Here is a 14,225-nt window from a genome sequence, read left to right on the forward strand (position 1 = left end):
GCATAAGTGACTCCATTTTGACCTGCAGTTTTCTTTTTGACACTACCGAAAGAGATATGGGTCTGGTCTAACATCACCTACCACGGGCTGCCACAGTTCAACAAATGTCTCTTCTTTGTAAGTGAACTGGTCAGGAGTATGGACTCTGGAGACAGACTGGTTATAAACCATAGTCCTCTGCTTACAGATGATGTGAGTTTGATTACTTTTACATCACGTTAGAGTCACTCAATTGCCTGACTTGCAAAATTGCAATTATACAATACTTACCGAAGAATAAAAAAGCTTAAAACAAAAATATATCCTCGTGTTTTGCTTTTTACAAGAATAAATAATCATAAATCATATGATTTAAGAACTTCTACTGCAGAGACATTGGGAAATCTAGCTTTCTCTGAACCCTGGGAGAGTGAAAGAAACTCTCTGTACCTCAGTTTCCTCTTCTGTAAATGAGGAAACAATCTGCCCTTCCTCAAGAATTGTCATTGTAATGACTTAATACGTGAACACAATTAGAGTGAGACACACAGTAACAGTTCAATAAATGTTATAATTTTTATAAATATATGCAAGTACAGATTCTAACAGTTTTGATAGCTTTATAAAAACTTTTCATGTGTTTTTAATGAAGGTTAATAAACATAAAACTGAATCCTATCAACTGGTATATGTGTTTTAAATCACTAAATTTCACTATAACCACTATTGGGTGCCTAAATAATTATCATGATAACATCTAAAAAGGGCTTGGAGTAACTGATCTCAGGAAACAGTACCATCATTTCTGCACAAATCTGAACAAATAGTCACAGGCTCATCAAGGATCCTGGATTATCCTCATATACCCTCACCCACAGCCACTACAGGTCCCAAGTGTCCTACCCCCAACATGCCCTGCCCACAGCCACCCTTGCCCCCTGCACACTGCAGCACCTTTGGACCAAGCTACCCTCATCCCTCTGCTGGATATCTGCAAGATTCTCTTAATGGTAATCCCCACAGACATCTTGTCCCTGTCTAGAACATTCTCATCACAATAGGAGAGCCACCTTGTGACTCATATGTTGTTGAGCACATGAATCAGATCATGTCATTCTAATACTGTAACCCTCTATTCTCAGAATGACTCCAAATTCCTTACATGGCCCAACCACTCTCAGAATGACTCCAAACTCCTTACATGGCCCAAATGATGTAGCTTCTTTCTGCCCTTTTACCTCATGTCCTACCACCCACACTTTGTCTGCCAGGCTCCATGCACTTGAGCTCGTTGTTTGCTCCTGAAACAGCTGGTGCCACACATATCACAAACCAAAAGGCCAGCCCCGGCCTGGTTTCCTCTTGTTGTTCAGGACTCAGCTCAAATGTCACTTTCTGAGATAGTTTCATGAATCACCCCATCTATAATAATCCCTGTCCGCATCATTTTTTTTGAGGAAAATATTTTATTTTATTTTATTTTATTTTATTTTATTTTATTTTATTTTATTTTTAGAACGTAAAATGTCTATTTTATTTTAGAGTTTAGTTCTAGACATGTAATCCATTATAAGTTTTAAAACATTATCCACTTGGGCTTATCATATTCAACAGTTATAAAAAGACTCTTTAATTTTTAAATTTAGAACAATTTTGCCTCATGAAGAAGCATCCTGAATTTACAAGAGATAATACTATTCCACCCCATCCATCACATAATCCCTCACTACAGCTTCTAATGTCAAAAATGCTACTTCCTCTAAACTCTTCCATAGATTTCTTTCTTTCTTTCTTTCTTTCTTTCTTTCTTTCTTTCTTTCGTTCTTTTTTCTTAATATGAAATTTATTGCCAAATTGGTTTCCATGCAACACCCAGTGCTCATCCTAACAGGTGTCCTCCTCAATACCCATCACCCATCCTCCCCTCCCTCCCACCCCCCATCAGCCCTCAGTTTATTCTCAGTTTTTAAGAGTCTCTTATGGTTTGCCTCCTTCCCTCTCTAACTTTTTTTTCATCATTTTCTATTCAAAAAAATGTTTTTGAAACATTCTCTTTTTGAAACTGTTAATTCCAATATGAAATTGTCGTGCTTATTCATTTCCTTTCCTGCTTATTACCAGTTTTTTCAAGCTACATACAAAGCACTAGGGACACTCATTCATCTTGTTTGGTGTGTTGCATTCACAGCAGTGCCTGATATGGGGTTGAGGTGTGTCACCAAAAAAAGATATGTTGAAATCTTAACACTCAGTACCTCAATGTAACCATATTTGAAGTATGGTTGTTGTAGATATAATTAGTTGAGATGAGATCATACTGGAATATAGTCTGTCCCCAAATCAATCAATGTGATCAGAATCTTTATAAGAAGACAGGCATATGAAGACAGAACAGGGATAATACCATGAAGGCAGAGTTTGGAGTCGTACAACTGCAAGCCAAAATATGCAGATTGCCAACAAACCACGAAAAGATATAAAGAGGCATGGGTAGAGTCCCCAAAAGGACTTTGAGGGAACATGGCTCTGGGAACACCTTCATTACAGGCTTTAGCCCCCAGAAGTATGAAACTATAAATTTCTATAATTTAAGCCATCCAGTTTGTGGTACTTTGTTATGGTACCCTTAGGAAACTACTGTAGCCTCCTCCATATGAAACATTGAATAAGTATGACTGAAGAGAAAAAACTGTTCCCTTTTAATACACTGGGAGCAGACACAGATATAAAAAGCTCTGTTGCAGGACAAATCTATACTAAAATAAGACATGAAAGGATTCAAAATTTTAAGAACACCTTGTTGCAATTCACAGTAGTGACTTTCTAACTTGGATAAATACCACAATATACAAAAGAAGCTATTTAAAATTTAGACACCTCCCAACCCACCTTACTTGTTTGGGTACAACAGACCTAGGGTGGACCTATTTACCTGCTCTTTTAACAATCACCTGTTCCAATTTTGATGAAAAATACTTGGAAAACTCCTGACATAAACATCTGACGTTTGTGTATCATTAGTTTAATGCTGAGTTTTGTGATATGTGTGATGTCTCTGTTAATAGAATTACTCAAAAGGGCACCAGTTTTTCCCTTACAACTATGACCACATATTCCTTTCCTACATGGGTTCACACTTAATAATACTCCCGGGTGGCTGGGAACATTGAATATTGTTACCTTTGTACAGAAGACACTGCAGGAAGGTCAGTGACTTACCTAAAATGTCTCAGTGATGGGATCCTGTTCTCTTCACTCTTGCTCCAGGAAATTGTCAAGCACACTGAACATCATATTTGGTTTTTCTCTTTCAACTCTTCTTTCTGGGGTCAGAGTCCACACACTGCTTTGATGTTCAACTAGAAGGGACAGTCAGGGGATCAGATAGCACATGGAATAGAGAGGAAAGGGAGAGGAAGGGAAAGCACATGAAAGGCAAGGGAAATGGGACAGGATGTGGTTGCCAGTCCCTACTCAGGTCACTGGAAGCTTTGCAATGATGCTGTGCCTCTTCCCCAGCTCCATCCCCTAGACCCCTCCCTCACATAGCAGTGACCCTGAAGCTCTCACATTATGGAAATGTTGGCCCATTCCTGCTTGTTGCCCTCTGTCCAAGTATTCTCTCTAGTAGTCATATTATGATGTTCATATCCAAAGCATCACTTCAACAGAATGAAATAAGCATTGCTAAACTTTTTGTCTTTAAATCATCAGAGGATTGCTCTGAGGTGAAATATTACTTTCTTATTTTAGGGGCGTCTGGGTGTCTCGGTCAGTTGAGTGTTTGACTTCAGCTCAGGTTATGATATCGCAGTTTGTGAGTTCAAGCCCGGCGTCAGGTTCTATGCTGACAGCTAAGAGCCTGGATCCTGCTTGGGGATCTGTGTCTCCCTCCTTTCTGCCCCTCACCTGCTTGCTTGCTCCCTCTTTCTCTCTCTCTCTCTCTCTCTCTAAAAAGTAAATAAAACTTTAAAAATTTAAAAAATAAATTAAACAATAAAAATTAATTTAAAAATAAAGTTTATTTGTTTTTTTAACATTTTTTATTTGTTTTGAGTGAGGGAGAGAGAGAGAGAGAGAGCACAAGCGGGAGAGGGACAGTGAGAGGGAGAAACAGAAAGAATCCCAAGTAGGCTCTACACTGTCAGTACAGAGCCCAATGTGGGGCTCAAACCCACAAACCATGAGATCATGACCTGAACCATAATCAAGAGTTGGACGCTTAACCAACTGAGCCACCCAGGCACCCCTAAAAACATTATAGTAAAACCTTGGTTTGTGAGCATAATTTGTTCTAGAAACATGCTTATAATCCAAAGCATTTGTATATCAAAGTGAATTCCCCCATAAGAAATAATGGAAACTCTGATAATTCATTACAAAACCCAAAAATATTCACATAAAAATTATTACAAGGCTGTAACATAATACAAAATAATAAAGAAAATACAAAATATAAAGAAAAATAAACAAATTAACCTGCACTTACCTTTGAAAACCTTCGTGGCTGGTGTGAGGGAGACAAGAGAGGAGGGTCATTGTGTAGGACAATTTTCACTATCACTAATGAAGTCACTGCTATCTCTTGGCTCAACAGAATCTTTTTATTCATGGGGGACATTGTATACACTCACACAGATGTTGACTACAGTACAGTATTGATAAACTCTTGTTATATACTGGATTTAATGTAACTGGCAATAAGGCAGCAGAGGTAAAGGTCTATACTTACAGGCAGCCTAACCAAGAATGAAGCAAAGCATTCCTAAGCTTAATCTTGTGTGGAAAAGAAAAGGACTGTCCATGGGTGCTTTGAAGTGACAAAAAATACACTAGTACCAGTTGTGGGCACCTTCCAACATTCTGAAAACTCACTGATTTCTGCCAAACACCGCGGCCTGAGCCTGAGCATCCGAGCATGAGAGACAATCACCCACAATCCTGCAGATAGAGAGAGAAAGAGAGAGAGTAAGAGAACCATTGGCTCAGTTGTGATCATGTGACATTTGGCTTCACATACTACTCATATTGCAAGACATCACTCATTTATCAAGTTAAAATGTATTAGAGATGTTTGCACATCTTGTGGAACACTCACAGAACAAGTTACTAGCAATCCAAGGTTTTAGTGTACTTTTTACAGATTGGGAGATAATCAGACTCACACAGCAAAGCTCATGTTCAGAGAATTCACAGGAGGCAGCAAGTGGACACAGAAGCCAATTTGAACGGGCTAACACTGCCCAATTCTGTGACAGTGTGACAATCAAAATACATAATTATAATGTCAAAGGGTAATTATTTGAGTAAAATACAAAAAAATGATTCATACTAATAAAATAAATACATGACTAAATAGGTAAATGATAGGGGAAAAGTGAAAAGCTCTATCTAAATTTTGAATGTCAATTTCTAAATCTACAAGGAATTACAACATTATAAAAGTGACAGTTAACAAATATCATAGTGATGAGTGGTTTAAGCAAAAATCATAAATGCATTTCAGTCTGTACAAAACCCAACAGCAGTTACTGGATCACCATGGTAACCAAGCTGGCCAAAGAGAACTAGGAAAAAACAAACAGCAACCATCCTGACTTGACTCCTAACATGTGCTAGGAACTGAGGAAGATTGACATAACCCACAGTAATTCGTCTCACACATTCCTCACAATAAATATTCCTCACAGCTTCAAAAATACACACACACACACACACACACACACACACACACACTCATACATGATCTCTCCCTGTTTTTTTACCACCCAAGAAACCAGGAATTCATCAAGGTGAAACCCCAAGAAACTCCATAATTCAATTTGAACCACACAAATAAAGTTGAAAACCACTAAACTATTTTATTTTAGTGAATGATTTTCTGATGAACTGTAGTTTTTTTCTAGGGGACATTTTACTCCCTAGGTTCAGTACATTGCTAATCACATCTCAAATCTAATATGGAAATCTAGGCAAATTAATAATTGTGATGATAGATTGTATGTATCAATTTGGGGGAGCCACAGTGCCCAGATATTTGATCAAACATTATTCTGGATATTTCTGTGAAAGTGTTTTGAATAATATTTACATTTAAGGGGTAGAATTGAATAAGGCAGTTAGCCTCCCATTAAGTGAGTGGGCCTCATCTAGTCAGGTGAAGGACTGAATAGGACAAAGGGCTGATCTTCCCTGAGCCAGAAGGAGTTTTGCTAGAAAATTCCCCTTGACTTCATTACAACATCAGTACCTCATGTTTCTCTAGTAGACTCCTTTCATATTCCAACTGTAACTCTTTCCTGCTGAAACTTCCTTCTATAAAAACATTCTCTTTTGTGTATCTCCTAAGACCACCTTCCCATCTCTTTTATGGGTTTGTGTATCTCCTAAGACCACCTTTCTATTTCTTTGATGGGATGCTTCCAGAATCATGAATCATTTTAAAACTCCAACTAGATCTTTACAGTTTACACAGTTTATTGAGTTTTTGTTATTTCACTCCCTGATTGTTTCTGGGTTGTTAGTTATAGCTGGAAAAATTTCCTTCACCACTGGTTTATTGAGGAATTTCACTCGGTGTACTTCTGTAGACAGGAGAAAGAGGTGAGTTACACTGGTGTGTCAGGCATAAGAGGAACAGTTGTGGAGGTGACTATGTTGTAACCAAACCCATGTCTGTATACCTAAAGCACAGGAAAGCCAATCACGGAGACATCAGGTATGCAGCAGGGAAGAGTTTATTTGAGAAGCAGACAAATGAGGAGATGGGAAGACAAGCCTCAAGTCAGCCTCCCCAAAGGAATGAGAATCAGTATTTTATGATCACAGGAGTTGAGATTACATATATATTGATGGGAAGGATGAGGAAAAATGACTATTCATGAGGAAAGATGGAGCATGTGCATTAAGCAAACATATATATGTAACATATATCCAATTTTCACTTCTTAATAGAGACTTAAAATCAAAATGAGGGAAAATTCAGACCCTGGCATCAGAAGGTTATCTTAGGACAAGATGAAGGAGCTGTGGACATGCTTTGAGAGCCAGTATAAACTTGATAGTGTCTTGGCCTTTTTATCTCTGGTAAAGAATTCAGTCCTGCTTGTTCCTAGGCTGGAGCCATATCAGTTGACCTTGAGTCCAGGCTTCTGTAGACACAGCTAGTGCGTTTGTTAGTGGAGTCTGAAAAGACACAATAGCTGACTATAGAGAAATGATTACCTGATATACAAGCTTTAAATTTTCTACGAGTTTCAGCCTCATTAACCCTATGAAACATGGTTTCAACTCCCCCCGAGTTAAGATAATTCCACAATCTTGAGGAATTGAGATGATGACCACTCTTGCTACTTACTTATCTCCTTGGGTGAGGTAGGTTTTGAATAAAGAGTGGTTTTGGTGAATCTTAGCTGCAAGCAAAATTCCTTCAATTACTAACATGCCTACATGCAGGGCTAAGCAGAAATTTCTAACCTATAGGTCACAGCAGCAAGGGAAATAGAAGGAATAGGAAGTCAGACATGTTAAGTTTCTCTTTGTTATATTGTGAGAGACATATGAAAACTGTGTCACCAAGTCAGGAGATTTAGATGTTGATATCAGGGCTCCAGTCTTATGCTCCAGTCTTTGAGAACTCTATCTCTCCTCTTCCTCCTGTGGATCTGGTCCCACAACTAGGAGACAAGGTCTTAAATGAAGCAGAAACTCCATGTCACCTCAGATGGACCCTCCCCCCAGAGGGCTAAATGGGAGGGGCCACCATCCTAGGGATAAGGCAGACACAAACTCATTTCTGAAATCTACCACACAACCTGGCCATGGACTGAAGAGAAAGTAAAACCTCCAGTTTGCACCAATGAGAGATCTAGGACTGAAACCACACAAGTGTTTGCACTCATGAGAGGTCTAGGACTGAAACCACACAGTGTTTGCACTCATGAGAGGTCTAGGACTGAAACCACACAAGTGTTACCTCATCCTTCACTCTCCATCTGGGTGTGAGTCTCCATAGGAGAAGACTGTAGCCTCTCAATGCCAGTTTCCCAGGTACTACCTCCCTCCTCAACCAAATTATTTCCTGTTGAGATACTGGGTTTCCAAGACACAGTGTCAAGCTTTTATAAAACTCGCTTGGAATGGAGTCCATTTGAGGTCAAACCTCACCACACCATGGGATGGGCACTAACATCCACCGTGCTGCCTATGGAAATTTCCAGTTATCCAGTCTCACTATCAAGATAGGGAAGATATGGATATAGATATAGAATTGGACTGACAGTGACTTACAGCGGACATCTAATTCACATTTAATAAACATGAGATAAAGATGTAGGTATATATGTAAGACATAAACTATGTTTTATACGTATTTGTTTTTTTTCAGAGATACCTGACTGCCTACTGGAAAGGAGGAAGGAAGAAACATAAGGAAAACATATCCACATTCACATCTCAACAGATGATCTGCCATTTATGTCTCTTTGCCATGTTTACTCTCTTTCAGAGCTTCTGACACGGACATGCCCATTTTCTCACTTTACATGCACTAACAGAATCAGCAGATGTGATACTGTTTTCAGTCGTGTTATTAATCAGCTATGTTTAGTCTTACAGTTAGTTCCCAGCCTCCAGTCATAATAAATTATTGTCAGGTACCTCCTGAACATGAAACATCTTCCTTTTCCCCAGGCCTAATTTTCTGGCTTTCATTCACACTGTTATTCATCTGGACCTATACCTCCAGAACCTAATCTGAGCCAAACTGGTGAAAGATGACAGTAATTACAGGGAATTCATTTTCCAGTGTCCAGACTAACACTCAAATCCCTAGGATGGTTAAGGCATGCATCTGGTTTTAAACTTGAACTTCTTTGTATGATATGTGCTGGGCATATATATATATTTTTTCCTTTCCTTTTACTATTTTAGTTGCACAGGGAAGGTGCTTCAAACCTGTTTTAATTCCCATGTGTTGGTTGCCCTGGGCCCTGGGTTGAGGGAGCCTGTGACTGAAGTTCCCCTTGAATCCCACTGTTGAAGCATCTGCCCTCTGGAAGCTCTGGGGCTAAGCTCTGGGCAGTATCCTGCAGTCTCCCTTTTTGCCTCCCTTGTGGGTTCCCTGTTTGGCTAGCTGGAAGGTTAAACCCATGAGACTGCTTTCGGTTCAAAGGGCTTTATTTGGAAAGAAGAGAAAAGTGTTTTCCTCTCATGACCTTCACTAATTCCTGGGAAGTAGAGATATCAAAGGTTTTCTTAATGTAATATTTATTTGTGGGACTTGCTTTCAATTTCTCTGAGTATCTGTATTGACCCTGAGCCACCCAAGTAGGGTTGTCATGAGTAGATTCTAACATTAATATTGTAACCACCTTATTACCTTATACCCTTTCTTTAGGGATATTCTGCATCTGATGCAGACTCACTATCCTACAGAAATGGTGGAGGATATTTATTTTTTCTTGTTCTTTTTTCACTTCAAACCCATGTACTTTTGTTGTAAAGAGAAATGGAAAATACGGGGCAGGAAAAAAATCATTGGAAACCCTTAAAAGTCTTTTACTCAGGGATAAGCACTGTTTCCATTTGCATATTTTTTTCAGAAATTTTACTTTGCAAATGTAACTATATTTAAGAAAAGAAATGAGAAAATCTACTTTCAGCTTTGTAAGCTGCTTTTTATGATAAATATTATATTGTGAAAGTCGATGCAAGCCATATAATATAAATGCACATAATACAAATGGCAATTGAAAATTAATGGTCCATTCTGTCATGATATTAATAGTAACATGATTAATATTTATTGTTGCCCAGTACTGTTTTTTTAGAGACAGAGAGCTGAGGAGAGGGGCAGAGGGAGGCAGAGAGAGAGAGACAGAGAGACAGAGAGACAGAGAGACAGAGAGAGAGAATCTCAAGGAGGCTCCATGCTGAGCAACTAGGATCATGACCCAAGCCAAAATCAAGAGTCAGACACTTAACGTACTGAGCCACCCAAGCACCCTGCCCAATACTGATGTGAAGGCTAAGTCTATCCTTACTCATTAATCCTCACCACAACTTAGGAGGAACAGTTTCAATATCAGGAAACTGAGGCACAGTAAGGACAGGTTTAGGACATTTCAAGGCTTATATTTGAACACAAAGTGTGGCTCCTGTGTAAAATCATCTAACCAGCATGTGCTACTGCTGCTCACGTCATAAGATACCACCTTATTGTTAATCACACCAATGCAACAAATCTAAGAGAAAGAAACAAAACTAAAGTACTATATTAGTTTCCATGGACTGTTATAATAAAATACACAAACTAGTAGCTTTACATAACAGAAATTGAGTTTCTCATAGTTTTGGATTCTGAAAGTCTGAAATCAAGGTGTCAGTAGGGCCTTGCACCTTAATACACTAGGAAGAATCCTCCTTGTTCTTCCTGGCCTCTGGTGGTGACCATCAGTCCTTGGTGTTCACTGCTTGCAGCAACATTAGTCTCTGCCTCTGTCAACCACATGTTCTCCCTTAGTGTCCTTGCCTTCAGTGGCATTTTCACCTTCTTATAATGCCATAAATTATATAGATTAGGAGCCACTCTAACGACCTAATCTTAATTTGATTGTGTTTGCAAAGAACCTATTTCCGAATAAAGTCCCATTCATAGGTACCTGGAGTTAGAACCTCAACATGCTTTCAGAGAACATTACAATCAAATAATAGGCACAATATTTTTTACAATTAATACCGAAAATATTACTTCCACAACATGAGAATGGATTATTAAAAAAAAAAGTAAAATGAAGGACTCATCCCAGTATCCTCATAGACACAATGAGCCAAATGCCCTCCCTATGATTCTTATTGGTTAATGGATCAGCATTATATTTTCAGGCTCTATCACAAGGCAAGATCTCTTTTTCACTGACCCATCATTTTAAATCTAGACTACAGCAATGAATCAAGCTATTCTCATTAGATGCATTCTGGATTAGTTCTGCATCCTGGTATTTCCCCAATGTATTTGGGCTTCAGAGCATTTACTCTGATTTTGGGCCAAGATTCTGCTGCTGGCCAATCACATATGACTCAGGAACAGAAAACTAGAGCCACCAAGAACATGCCCACAGACAACAACAAAGCTTTCAAGACAGAGTAGGAACCTATAGAACTGGCACATCACCAGCAGGCACTAGATAATGTTGAAGAGGAGCTCATGACCAAAGACCTCCACTTTGAAGGCATGTTCAAAAAGGAATCATAGACCTCAATTTTTGAAGAAAAGGAGTGATTAGTTATATTAGAAACTTGGAGAAATACTTTACCTTGAAATTTTCATGTAAACTGGAGCCTCTCAGAATAAAGAGGAGGATGCATGAGCTGGTGGCTGTATGGCAAAGATCCTTCTTGTCTGAGCTGAGATCTCTTTCATATTTGAAACCAGAGGAAATATGAGGAGTGTGTGCTGGGAAATAGCTGTTACTTGGAATAGTGTTACTTGGAAATAGCTGTTTTTGAGATGTTTTAAATTTTCCTCCTAGTGATGATAGTAATGAAAATCAGAGAAAAGGGAAAAACTTAAGCTACTGAAAATATACAAACTTGGGAAAAACACAGTCTGTGGAAAAAGCATTGTCAATTATACCTAATTATTATGTGCAGTCAGCCTGACTTCTGCCAGAGGAAACTCTTGTTTTCTTGGGATCCAATACCCTGTATTTTATTTTTAATTTTTGGTTAGGGTTTTATAGCTTTCTTTACTCAAATAATGCATTTTCATTACCAAAAATGTAAACCCTGGATGAGAAAATTTAAACTCCTGTGTTTTTTTTTATTTTAAGCCTACAAAATGACATACAGAGCAAATGTTCAAAACCTTATTCAAATAGACTGTGTTCAAAGTAAATACCCAGAGCCAGCATAAAATTAGCAAACCCTTTCCATGGCTTAATAACTCTTCAGTGAAAATTGGTGACACTGAGACCTTGCTGGATTCTAAACTTCCTTTTGGATCATAAAAGACAAGGTTAAATAATGTGAGATCTTGATCTGGGGTTCAAAATATATCAAACCCATTGACAAATCAGTGGTGCTCTACTGTATATGGTTATTGAATTGAAGAAAATACATTTACCAGGAATTCTGGATAAGAGAGAGGTTACATGTCTATTCAAGGGACAGAGGGCAATTTCTGGCAGACACATAGGTAAGTGTTGGCCAGGAATAATTCTATCTGGATCAACTGTCTCAAGGAAGTGGCAGGGTACCACTTATGTACCAAGATGTGAATGTGATTTACCTGTTGAATGCTATAATCAAGAACAAACAACTTTTGACTCCACAAATTAAACCATTCAATTTCCTCTTAAAAAATTGAATTGTAGGGTGCCTGGGTGGCTCAGTCCATTAAGGATCCTACTCTTGATATTGGCCCAATTCGTGATCTCACAGTTGTGAGGTGGAGTCCAGAGTTGGTCTGAGCATGGAGGCTGCTTGGGATTCTTTCTCTCCCTCTCTCTCTGCCTCTCCCCTACTCACATGCCTTATCTCTCAAAATAAATAAATAAACTTAAAAAATGAATTTATTCTGTGTGTGTGTATGTTTCTATATCCCCTCTAGCTCTATCACCTCCATATACTCTCACAGTTGTGGCTTTCCTTTCTATTCAGACTGGAGATGGATCTCCAATCTCAGGTACGGATATTCCAGAAAATCTATTTTTTTTATATCCTAGAAAAGCGATGGGTACAGAGAGAGTGTTCCAGGTAGGTGAAAATTCAGAAATATGGCTGATCCCATGAAGTCAAGTTCCCAACCTCCATCCTCCTTCCCCTTTGTGGAGCCCCCTGGTCTCACTTTCAGAGCTGTCATCCTGGATATGACTTCCAAAGACATCACATTTATTTTTATTAATTAAAATGAGTACATTTTACATACAGTAAAAATATGAAATGGTTGTGTTTACTATGATTTCAATTCCACTTATAAAATTCACATGTATATTAAAGCAAATCCATTCACTGCTGACCCCAAACTTCAACCTGTTCATTGATCTGTCTCTTCCCACATCACTATCTGCTGATGTACAGTGTGGACTGTACAGAGGGTCCCTACTAGAGAACAAGGTGCTCACCCTCCATTGCTCCATTGTTGCGCAGGTTGCCCAGATCTTCTCCCACCTGGTTTGTCACCCTCTTTCCATAACACAGGGCACTGCTGCCCACTCCTCATTCTGATGCTCATTCTCTGTCAGTCACAGCCCTTCTGTTCTGACTTGTACTGAGCTTGCACACAGGCCAGACTGCCAATGTGTGCTAGTGTCACCTGGTGTTTTATCGTCTGCAGACACAATACTACATATTTTCACAATCTTATTTTATATCTATCAATTTCATCAGAAAGGATTAGAACCATTCTTTATATGTTCAAAGCCAGGGTGTTCCAGAGATTTTTTTTTTCTCTTTGCAGACCATTCTCAGTAGAGAACTTTGATGATGCTAAGTTGGTGTCATCTAGTGACAAAAACCCGAATTGTTGCTTGAACATTATGGGTCAGGAAAGTGGGTGGGGCTGTTACCCAAATCCACCAGAGAGAGCTTTCAGCAAGTCAGAATGTAAAGAACGGAATGGCTTGGGTACAGCATATTGATGGGTTCTCTCTGGACACTTCATGTAAATGGAACCATATAACATGTGGTCTTTTACATATTAGACTTCTTTCACTAGGCTTAACATTTTCAAGGTTCATCCATATTGTGGTATGTATTCATTCCTACATCATTCCTTTTAATTGCCAAATATTATATGACAATTTATATTATATGACAATTTATCCATGTATTAACTGATGGGCATTTGAGTTGTTTCCACTTTTGACTTTATGAATGATGCTATGTACATTCATGTACAACTTTTTATGTTGACATATGTTGGTATTTCTCCTGGCTGTGTACCTAGGAGTGGAATATATGGGTCACATGGTAACTCTATAGTGAACATTTTGAGGAAGTACCAGATTGTTTTCATGACCTGATGGTGTTGAAGAGTGCAGGCATACTCTGTTATTTTTATGATTAGTCTGTGGAATAAATTTTGGGAAAGAAAGCCTTTCCCCAATGGTCAGGAACAAGACAAAGATGTCCATTCTCACCATTACTATTTGACATAGCACTGGAAGTCTTAACCTCAAAAATCAGACAACAAAAAAAGATAAAAGGCATCCAAATTGGAAAGGAAGAAGTTAAACTTCCACTAT

At 38.7% G+C, this 14,225-nt stretch overlaps 1 long non-coding RNA gene across 2 annotated transcripts in view; it reads right to left on the reverse strand.

The window, feature by feature from the left end:
• The window catches only part of LOC109256461 (uncharacterized), a 74,925-nt gene that overhangs the window by 19,201 nt on the left and 41,499 nt on the right, over positions 1 to 14,225 (reverse strand). For both annotated transcript variants that reach the window (XR_008418185.1, XR_002075663.2), the window contains exon 5: positions 3,199 to 3,338. This is a non-coding gene — a long non-coding RNA (uncharacterized LOC109256461). The remainder of the gene's footprint in view (positions 1 to 3,198; positions 3,339 to 14,225) is intronic.

Source organism: Panthera pardus, unplaced genomic scaffold, assembly GCF_024362965.1.
Source record: "Panthera pardus isolate Hobbes unplaced genomic scaffold, ASM2436296v1 HiC_scaffold_27, whole genome shotgun sequence".
Classification (NCBI taxonomy): domain Eukaryota; kingdom Metazoa; phylum Chordata; class Mammalia; order Carnivora; family Felidae; genus Panthera; species Panthera pardus.